The sequence below is a fragment of the Crassostrea angulata genome, chromosome 5 (assembly GCF_025612915.1).
Source record: "Crassostrea angulata isolate pt1a10 chromosome 5, ASM2561291v2, whole genome shotgun sequence".
Lineage (NCBI taxonomy): Eukaryota > Metazoa > Mollusca > Bivalvia > Ostreida > Ostreidae > Magallana > Magallana angulata.
The window spans coordinates 13,857,088-13,869,180 of NC_069115.1; positions in this window are offsets into that span (position 1 = coordinate 13,857,088).

Here is a 12,093-nt window from a genome sequence, read left to right on the forward strand (position 1 = left end):
TCTAGATTTAAAATTGAATGTTTTCCTAAACATTTATCTCAAGGAAATTTTAAAGAAAACTAAAAATGCACACGATGAACCGATCCAGTCCAATAAAAGTATAGAATGATATATATATTTTTTCTAATTTTTAAGGTAAGAGTGTTTCTCAAAATATTGCTACAAGATAATTATACTTCTCTAGGTACTGATGAATTTCCGCAGAAAATTATTTTGGTATATTGAACATAAAATGAGGGCAGACAGTGAGAAAAACAGCAGAGCGGAGAGAGAGAGAGAGCTAGAGTATCACTATCGTTTCAACGTTTCAGAGGCAAAGATAGACGCAGAACTGTAGTTCTACGAAAAATTCGGGATGACGGTCCGTAGAGCAACAGTTCCATACATACAAAAACCTTATAATTATTGTGCACAAAAAGCTACAATCACTTTTTCATGAAAGGATTTTAACCTTGTGTTAAATCCACTGTTAGATACAGAAAATTAGAGCAATGCCAATAACTCAAAAGCAAAGGATAAATTCTCGAACTGTTGCACGTGATACAAAATTACAAGATTTTAATTGGATTCTGAATCCTAGCAAAGGAGTCTTGGATTGGACGAATATAAATCCTTTAAAACAAGATCGACTTGATTATATGTAATTAATATATAATACATTGTTGAATATAACAAAACAATAAAAACAATCTCATTAACTACGAATATAGGTGTAGGATTGCGACACGGTACTTTTAGAGTTAAAATTATTCAACGACTGTATAATAGACCGTAGACTTTGGAAATTTAACAATAGTCTTGTGAAAGAAAAACACTTGAATAAAAAGGGTTTAACAAACTTTTCTTAAAGTCCAAGATCAAATCAACAATATGGTAACATAAACCATTGTGATGGTGCCGTTTTGAAATTCTACTTATGGACATATGAAACAGTACTACATGTGTTTCATATTCTTCATATATTAAGAAAGAAATTAAGAAATAAAAATTAAAAATGCCTCATTGAAAGATATTGAAAAAAATGCAGACAAAGTTTTTTGAGCTTTGGCAGGAAAAAAAAGTTTGATATCGAAAAGATTTGAAAGGGAAAACTACAAGGTCAAATTAGATAGAAGAAGGATAAAAACTATGCAAATATTTTTGTTCATTAGAATCTCGTAACTTTCTAAACAAAACTATAAAAAAAAAGTTGAAACACACAACAATAACACTATTAATATATGACCAGTGTGATATCTTTCATCTGGTAAAAATATTTTATAAATCCCGTTTTGCTTTAGTTTCTTTGACACTAATCTTGAAGCCAGAATAAAAACTGACATTCCAATGTTGGATACATCCACTTCAATATCCCTTGAAGGTGACATATTAGGAGTAAAAACATATAATGTTTTTAAAAGTATAAAAATAACAAATGTCAGGCAGCGATGGTTTATTAAGTTTTTTGGGGAGGATCTCAAACATCACATTGTTCCTGATGTCTTCCATATTTTTATGAAAAGAGAGCTCCCCATATCTGGGAAATATTACATGTCTACCAAAAGGGGATAAACCCATACAATTTCTTTTTAAATAAGAATGCATCTTATTACCCTATTAAATGTACTTTACAAAATAATTTCAGGATGTCTGTTAAAGCACCTGTTTTAAAATAGTTGATATGAAGGACTCAGTCTGGCCATTACATAGGAGAACCGACTATATTAGTTTGTTATACGGTCTTTAACGGGAACACGGAATACACATATATCTGGTTTCCTTGTGGTTATATATTTTGTGAAAGCTTTAGATTCCATTATCTTGGAAATATATTTATAAAGTTGTAGAATATTTGGGTTTCGACGAAAATATGATTACATGGATAAAAATTTTAATACACAGATCAAGGATTCAGTTTTAGAGTGTGGTTTCCTCTCTTAACAGTTTGATGTATGTATAGTGGATTAAGACAGGGAGTACCTATTGCTCTGTACTTATTCAATATATTGCAGAAATGTTACCTATCCTAATAAAACAAAATACAAATATTAAAGTTTTTGCAGTTATGGTTAGGAATTCCGAATATAAGTTATCCCAAATTGCAGCTGACACACCTTTGCTACTTGGTGGTTAACCTTATTCCATCTTTTTCTGCCTTTGACACTGTGTATTTCTTGTCCACTTTCTAATGATTATAAAGATTATCAGCTAGAAAAAAATATTCCGTTTGGTTCTTACAAATTCTCTAAACAAGTATGCAAGATGGAAACTGTCTGGGGACTCACACCATTTAGTTTATCAAAAATAGAATTTCCGGGGCCTCATATTTAAAAACAAATTGTTTACTTAAATTAGGATATCCAGATACCAAAAATTAAAGTTTTGATACAACAGTGGAACAAAGGAATGCTCACTCTCATTTGATCGGGTCACTGTTGCTAAATATTACTTTTCCTAAGCTTAACCATGATTGTATTTTTTGCCAAACCTCGATAAAGAAACTTTATCTTTTTCAGTACGAAGTATTTTGTGCTTGAATTTGTATGGAACTCTAAGATCTAAGAAAGTCTAGAGACAAAGTATCACTTAACGTGCGAATACCCGTTATTAAAGGCTGTTCCGGTGGAATTTAAAATGTTTGAAATTACCAGTTTTTAATGTAACTTAAATGCTCCTGAATTAAGCTACTATAAAAAAGTAGGATGGATATATTTTTGGCAGTTTGTGGCTGTAAGGTTAAGAAAAAGGTTCTTGAATTTGGTGACAAATATATGCATAGTATTATAAAACATACTGTGGATTCATCAATATTCGTTGAATACCAATTTTCGTGGATTTCGTTGTTTAGCTGATCCACGAAATTAAATGTTCATTGAAGTGCAATTTTTATTAACATTTTGTATTGATAGGGTCATTGGCCACGAATTTAAGTATCCTTCAAACTGTGATTTTCACTTTATCCGCGAAAATTGATGCCCTTGAATATTAATGAAACTACAGTAGGTAATATTTTCTGGAAAAATGTTTTTTTTTTCAACCAAAGCTTCACAATTTCGATTATATATTGATTATGCATGTTAACAAAAAAGTTGCATGTCAACATAAATTAGTTGCATATCAGCATATTATTTTCGCATGTAAACATAACTAGGTTGCATGTTTACAAAAATAAGTTGCAAATCGACGAAAATAAGTTGCAAATCAACAAAAAAGTAACATGGTAACATATTTATCTCGAATGTTAACAACATTATCTCGCATGTTAATATATTTATCTCGCATGTTAACATATTTATCTCACGTGTTAACATATTTATCTCGCATGTTAAAATATTTATTTCGCATGTTAACATAAATAAGTAGCATCTTGCGTGTTGAAAATCACTTGTGGGTAATATTTGATTTTTTTTTTTAGATTAGAATAATTTTGTTCGGACTGCAAATTTTTGGCATGTCAACATAGTTAAGTTGCATGTTGACATAATTATCTTGCATGTCAACATATTCATCTCGCAATTCGACATATTTTATTGAAAAAATAAAACTTGCACACAAGGGACAGAAGAAAGGACCATCATTAAAAAAAACTGGCTTAGTACAGTCAAGTAAGTTTTTTAAACAGATTCTCAGTAAAGATTGGTAACTTGCATGTCAACATAATTCTCTTTAAGGTATACATAATTTTCTTTCAAGTTGACAAACTTTTACTTCATGTTCACATTTATCACGCATGTAGGTGGCTAAATATGCCATGATGTAAGAAGAGCATACGTGACTCTACGTTAACGATGCTGCTGCGAAGCTTAAGCGAAGTTGTTATAAACGGTATTATTTGAGACGTTAAATGATTTGAGAGATCACATTGAAAAACCTTCCCTTTATCAAAGTTGTCCACAACTTCTTGAATTTTTCTCAACTTGTAGGAGGAATCTTAAGTAGAACAATACAATTTATGATTTGTTGATGAAAACTCGACATTTGAAAAAGAATGACAAAAGTCAACGTGACCTACATGTAACAAATGTTTTGTTAAAAGTAAGATTCGTCTCCACTCCATTTCACCGAGGCTGCAAATAGTTATTTTCCTCACTGACCGTTGAAAAATATTCTTTGAAATCAAGATCTCTCTCTCTCTCCCCTCTCTCTCTCTCTCTCTCTCTCTCTCTCTCTCTCTCTCTCTCTCTCTCTCTCCAAAAAATTGGATATAAGGATGTTACGTCATATTGAATTATTGCAGCAAATAAAAAAAAATAATAAGTGACAAAAGAATGCACATTGCTGGTGTGAAAATTATTTGTTGAACATGTGGGTATAAATAGACCTCTTCCTAAGTAGGCCTGACCCTCAGGGGGCAAATGTAGATTGCCTCAAAGAGTGAAATCTGGGTGTCAACTCGAAATGGAACTCTTCAGTGAATCGCGGCAACATTCTTCGGGGTTACAAAGGTTACTGTACGTCATCAGTAGAAGATTTTGTCGGGGCGCTGGGATCAACGTAGGCAAACAATACCCCGCTATTTCGCACCTGCAAGAAGTCGTGAAAAAGGCGCATAAAATTGAATCTTTGCGGACTCCTAATTGATTTATCGGTTTATTGGTCAGACACCTGGCGAATTGTTTTGATATGTTTGTAAAAATGATATGAAAAGAGTGATTTAGAAATGTGTAAAGATTCCGTGCATGCAGGGAGAAAAATTTGTCGTTTTGAAACAAAGGTTAATTTGTTCTTTTTTTATATTCGCTAACAATGAAACAGCAGGAAAAAATAAAGCATTATTATTATATATAAAATAACCAAAAAAACGTTTATAATTTTTTTCAAGACTGATATTGAAATTTTTTTTTTTTTTTAAATTGTCAAAATAAAAACACTGTCAGACACTTAACACGTCTGTAAGTTACATGTGTAAAATGTCTGATTAATCAAATTTTTTTTTATCGGATTTTGCTTTGAAAAAAAAAGTCTGAATAATCAAATCGACAACAGGAGACCTTAAGTATGTAGCCATTCACATATAGTGCATTGAAACGCAAAAATATATTAAACTGAACGAGTGACTTTTTAAATATTTAACTGAACGAGTGACTTTTTAAGAAAAAAAAAGACACATATAAACTGCTAGCAAAACTTCAATTATATAAAACATCAGCAGAACAATTAAAATCTTATCTTATAGATTAACCAAAATAATAATAAGATAAAAAAAGCATGATATGCATTCAACGGATTTTTTTTCTATAAATCGTAAGCAACCGGCAGAAGCAATACAGTTTCTAAAACCATCGTTGAGAGAGAGAGAGAGAGAGAGAGAGAGAGAGAGAGAGAGAGAGAGAGAGAGAGAGAGAGAGAGAGAGAGAGAGAGTCTTAGATACTTTGGGTACATATATTAAACGCTGGATATATAAATCTTGGTTTATTTAAAAAGGGACAAAGATTTAAACTTCTCTTTGCACATACTTAAGCCTATATTGGGCTATTGACTAAATCCTCGAAAGCCCACTTCAAATTGAAAGATAAAATTTCCCGGTCGATGCAATTTGTGGCTCTTGAATGGAGTCGGTCGGTAGCGACTTCTAGGTACCCAGGTTATCGCTGTCGAGTCGTAAGTCTACAATCATAATGTATATCTTTGTCCGAGGCGATTCGAATTAAGGCGGAGTAGTTTCAGATCCGCAGCAAATGTCACCAAACAAGCTAACTGGTCGTAAATGACAGAAAATTTTATTTAAATGCGTTGTAGTAAAATCCTTGGGGGTGTCTGCGAATTAGGTTGCCCAGTTACACAGTCCCTTTTAAGTGGAGTTTAGATATAAATTCATTAATCTGGTGACACCGCCGTTTCTCTGTTAATTCGTGAGTTGTAAGGGGGTAAAAGACCATTGAATTGTAATTCTGCGACTTGTTAAAAGAAATCTGGTTGTGATTCATATCTTTAAATTCAAGAAAGAAATTGAAGTCTCGTTCTTTTTGTACGGATCCGGATTGACTGGAAGTGAAATTTGCGATATAATCTTTACATTGTTTTAAGCTTAAGAATTCTAACATTGTTCAGCAAAAGTATCAATGGAGATAATTTTTCGAACAATGATGTTGTACTTGGAAAAAAATTACGAAAAATATGACATTTTCTATCTTAATATCTGTTTTGATCAATTATAGCTTATTTTGCAGACTCACAGCTTCTAAACAGGACAAAGTATTATATATGTACCGAGATGATCGAACATTTCATATAAGTTCATCCCGTGTCTGCACGCGTTATCGGTATTCGAGATTGGAATCTTCAACAAAATTGATGACAGAACATTTTCTGTCTTCAGCAAACATTTCATCATTTAATTGTTTTCAAATTATTTTCTAAAACATGGGTTTAGTACTAGGCAAAGCGTTATCTTTTCTAGATCTATGTTCTGCGGCATCTTATATAATTTAATGCTAAATTTACCTAGCTAATAAAACATCCCTGCGAATGTTATTGTCATTTAAATTTTAGACCACGTGGTTTTATTTGACCCTTTCAGTTTCGCAGTAAAAATGCCTCGTGTTTATAGTGTATTTCACATATAGAATCTTGGTATTTGAAATCAAATATAAAATCTAGAGGTTTATTGATTTTAAACTATATCTTTATTAATTGGTGGATAAAATGTGTTCTAGAAACAAATGTGACAATACAACAAATAGTTTTTGTCTGCTGTTGCAACAATTAACATGCTTTAGTAGAGATCCCCCTTAGGATTAATTTTCGATCCGCGCCTGACTTAGTAATAGCATCAATGGTGAAACAGACTATACTATTTTATGCAGAATGTTCCTTGAAAATGACTCGATATACTAGGTTTTATGCAAAACTGACACCCATTATTTTTCTAAAAACATGGTATTGCACACCACAAGCATCAAACAGGGCTATGATTTTATTAAGCAACCCAATGTTTATATTTTCCACCACTCTACACGTGGTTAAACACGAACGATAACTCTAATATTATCGTTTAATATAAATAACCGCTAGACGATGAAATAAGACATACATCTTAAAAGATTTTAATGGTTTAATATAAATCAAAGTAGGATATGATATGAAAAACGACCAGTACTTACGTATTTTGAGAATATTATCCGAACACTTATATTTCTGCTAGAAATTTCACAGGAACTGAACAAATCTCGGTGAAGTCTCGTGAACTTTCATTCGAGCACCTCTTGATTTATTATATACTTAGCAAAGATAATGAAAACATTCCGAACACATTCGCAGGGGTGTAAAGTTGGTTTTATGAAAGTCCGGCTCTTAGGACTAGGTTGTGAGAACATATATATACAAACCTTAAGTATGTTCAATCGTAACTTTTCGGTCATTAATGACAAGGATAAATGGCATCGAATGTATTATTTATGTTAAGGTATAACAAAGCGTGTTGTTATGAACGCCTACTTTTAAAACATATTGATGCTAATCTGTTACGATTTAGGCAAATTTTCACAACAATAAATTGTTTATCATAAAATACACCCGCAACGAAACATAACAAGGGTAAAACTGACTGAATGTGATTCAATTTGGTACAAAATTTAGTACAGAATTTACCTCCAATGCCCCTCCCAAAGAATAAACCACATACACACCGGTTATATACATTGTATTTCCCAAAACCTATTGACGAACTCATGCGCGTATCTAGAGGTGTTAGGATATCTGTCTGAATCCCGTAAAGGAACATTCAAATTTCTTTATTTCACAAAGTAAATACAAAAAATAGAAAAATACTCAAAAGGACTCAAACATCTAACCCTAACACACATGGCAAACAAAACCATCCCTTGGAAACTGTCCCCCCCCCCTACCTCCACCCCTGACCCGGGAAATATTTCTTGATTCCCGCATGAAGCTGAAACGGGTGTAAGGGTATTGATTATTATATTTTTTCTTCTCAGAACAATTCAAACTGTATAAACTTCTTTTAACTTCTGGAATATTAAAAAAACGGACGCAAAAATGTATCAAATGTTGGAGGTTTTGTAATCCTCGGGGTGCCATTTAGAAGTTGTCCTATACAGCGTTTGATTTCATGTTAAGTTATTAGAAAATTAACGGCTAAACTACGTCACAAGATGCTCATTATTTTTTTTCAATATTTATAAATTATAGCAGTGTTTATTATAAAGGAATTCCACGATTTCTGTTTTAAAACGCCTCTTCTAGATTGTCAGCTTTCAATATAGTTAGAGAAAAAAAAAATGAAAAGTCTACGGGGATTTTGTATTGCAAACAACATAAAAGTACCTTGATGATAACATTGAAAAATTTGTTGGAGATCTTCCGGGTTCAGAGTTTTTGTAACCCTCGTGATGAAAATAGTATGTGATTTTTAAAAAAAAATGAAAGTACCCGGATGATAAATTGAAAAAAAAAAATGCTCGAGATCTTCCGAGTTCGGAGGTTTTGTAACCCTCGTACACTTGTAATTAAAATTATAAATATTTATTTTTTGAAAATGGAACTCGTCTCCAGTGATGACAAACCAAGGTATACATTATATGCATGCTGACGTTTCAAAATGTAAAGCCTTAGGTATACAAATTAGTTTGGTAGTGTGTACACTCAAAAGAATTAAATAATTCATTTGAATGCAATGGAAGGACCATTGAAACTTGAAATCATAAAAAATCCAAACAAATAAAGAGTGATATAAATTTTCTCTTTTCTCCACGTATTCAGTTTTGAGAATCAATAACATTTCTTCTGTGTTAACAATAATTCAGTAAACAATGTGCTTTTAATTTTAAATGAATTGTGCTTAGTACTCTATTACCATGCAAAATATATTTTGGAACTTTTATTTTAAATCTGTATCACTGGAATTATTAGAAATTCTTCTTTGAAACTGACAAATGTGTGTTGCTTACATTGTATCCGAAATTATATAGTGGGTCCTATTGCTCATAGCATTTGGAATTAATGAATTTTTATATTTGATCGTTTTTAACTCTAGGTTGTATATAATTGTCTTCATAACGAGAACTGTAGCGAGAAGTATATATTTTCTATAAATGTTAGCAATTCACTAAGATATTGTGTAGTGAATTTTATACATAATCGTTAGTTTAGCATTTTTCCATCTTTTATCCAAAGATTCCCATCCCGTTTCAATATGCAATGATTCATCGGAGGCCAAAATTGGAAGTCCCGTGACAATTCTTGGGGCGTGTAGCTGTACTTTTTCTAACTTTTTAATTTTTGCGGAAGAGCAACCCTTACATAAAGCAGAAGCATATTCTAATATTAGTTTTAATACAAAAATTAAATATATCAAATTTGATCATTTGTCTCTGTCTTAAGTGAATTTTAGTTCCTCAAGTAGTCCTAGAGTCCTAGTTTTTGCACAAGCGATGTTCACTTTATCATTGATGTACACAGACCATTTCAAATCATCAGAAAATGCTAGGCCTGAATGTTTATAAAGAGAACCAGAATCTATAATTGACAATCTTGAAAAAAATCAATCACCTATATTGGTCAACATCAAAGTGATAATCCAATTAAAGCACAATAATAAATTTCTTTAGCTGATCATCACAAAAGAAATGTTTATGCATGTAAATGCATGTAAATTAATCCTTTTCTGCATATGGAAAACACAATCAATGGGTTTCACAATGTTTTGAGTTGCTAAAAAATGCAGTTTTTTGATTCATTAGGGTTAATTTAAGTAACCAATCATCAGGCAATTTTTCTAATACTAGTATCTTAGGGTCACGATTTTATGCATTGTCTATATTTCTTAATTTATTTTATCTACTTATTGAATTGAACTACCATCTGCGTATAATCTAGAAAAGGTCAACATAATTTGTGCTTTATTGACATAAATGAAAAACAGAAAGGGCCAAGTACAGATCCTTGTGGCACTCCTGCATTAACACTTAGGCAGGATTATTATAATATTACATGTACATCTTTTTTTTATATTTTTAAAAACACAAATAGCTACTAAACCATTGAAAAAGTTCGCCACAAATACCATTCGTTTGTAATATAAAAAGAAAAGCCTTCATGCCATGCTATGTCAAATTTTTTTGAAAGATCACAAAAGACAATGCAAGGTGATTTACCCCAATCAATTTTCTTAACACTACTATGCTATGTCTCGTGATATTAACTCATCATTATCGTCTATTGCATTTATAAATATATGATTTACAATTAGCAAGGACTATAAGGTTGTGGTCGTATTTAAATGATGTTGCTGCAATTTCCTTTAAAAGAAGAAGAGCTTCTTTTCAAACTGTAATGCTAAACCATTTCGAATATTTCTTTACTAAACACCGGTAATAGTATAAACTTGAAGTTATGTTGAAAATTAAAGCAGGCCGTAGCACCGATTTGGAAAGTTGGGGGGGGGGGGGGGGGGTTGTTCTAAATTTGCAACCTTCAAAATTTTGATCCGTGGGGGAGGGGAGTAACGAGTGCGTACTATTTTAAAAATGCTTCTTTCATTCTACTTTTGAAATGCTAATTGTCCATGTTGTTTTCAAAATGCTCCTAACAAAGAGGGAAGTGTTGTAAACAATTTCTACACAATCATTTTTCTACATGTATGTTCATATAAATCTGTAAGTTTCGAGAAAAAAAAGTGTAAGGGGGGGGGGGGGCGTTGCCTTGTTGATTTACTGCATGTGATATTCTTTAAAATTCAACCCTGCTAGAAAGACGGAAATGGTTGGTAAAACATTTAATCAAATTGAATATCAAGATGTACCCGGTATGAGCATTTAAAAATGCATTGAAGTTTAAGAAAGATAACTCTTAACAAAGTTATTTCCAGATTTAATAGGCAAAATTCAATTTCAAGACTTCACGGTGAATATAGTATATCATCATTTAAGGAATAAGGAATCATTCTTTGAGTATTATGAGGTAATAATTTTGGTCGTGGCGTGATCAAATCCAATAAAGCCCGAAGGGCTTTATGATAGATTTGATATGATATGATCATAATATTCAAAGAATGATTCCTTATAACTTATATTTGTTTATAATTTTAAACCATTGTAAAATTTAATATTCAAATATAAATAAGCAAACCCCGCCGGTGCCTCAATTTGGCTTCATTTGAAGTTATGGGTTATATAGTACAAAATCGACACGTAGTGTTATCACAGGCAAAGACACTGGGACATGTAAATATATCAGTATACTAGTATGTTATGTCTGCCAATTCAAAAGGCAATGTGACGCCAACTCGATTTTTATTCATTTTTTTTTTTGTAAAAATGAAGATGCCGCAAAGTTTCACCTTTAGGTAGACAGTCGATATCTCTGACACGCATTCTAAGAAACAACAATTTTATCGTACATTGTATATAACAAGTTCCTGTCCTTTAAAAAAGGACTACAATACGTGGACCATTTGCATGTGTTTCCAACGAAAACGTGAAAGCCTTAAGATTATCAGAGATTCCACCGACTCTAGCCCTCTGCTTTTAACCACTAAATTTGTACGTTGCATTACGTATACATGTATGTATAGCCCTGACTTTTTATCTCAGAATTTAAAGGATTCATACTTCTGAAATAATTATGATCTATCTATGAATGAAGTTTGCATGTATAGTATTTGGTGAATTCTACTATTTGCGCACACATAACGATTCGCACTACTTTGTTAACTATGCAGTGACAGCTTTGTGTAAATTAAAAATTTCATATTTTGATGCATTTTTCTTGAGATTTAAACTTTTATAGTGACATAATTATTCAATCATACTTAAATGCTTAAAAAAATTTAATCGGGAATTTTTCTAGCCTCGCCTACTGTAAATGTAAAGTTAAGTTACATGTGTATTGGGAGAACAACAAAACATTGCAAATTATGCGATTTGATGCATGTTGTAGTTTCGGCACAACATTAACTTATTTCATAATACTGATTGATCATATCACATGCAAATCATTTCTTTAAAAGGAATACTTTGTTTCTGTACTGTGTACCGACAGCTTTACAATTACAGCGCCTTTGAACTTATGTGTGCATATGGCACGGAATCCCGATCCAGATTCAGATAAACGTGTGCTAGCCTGGTTCCCTGAGCTACCCATTACCCACAGGA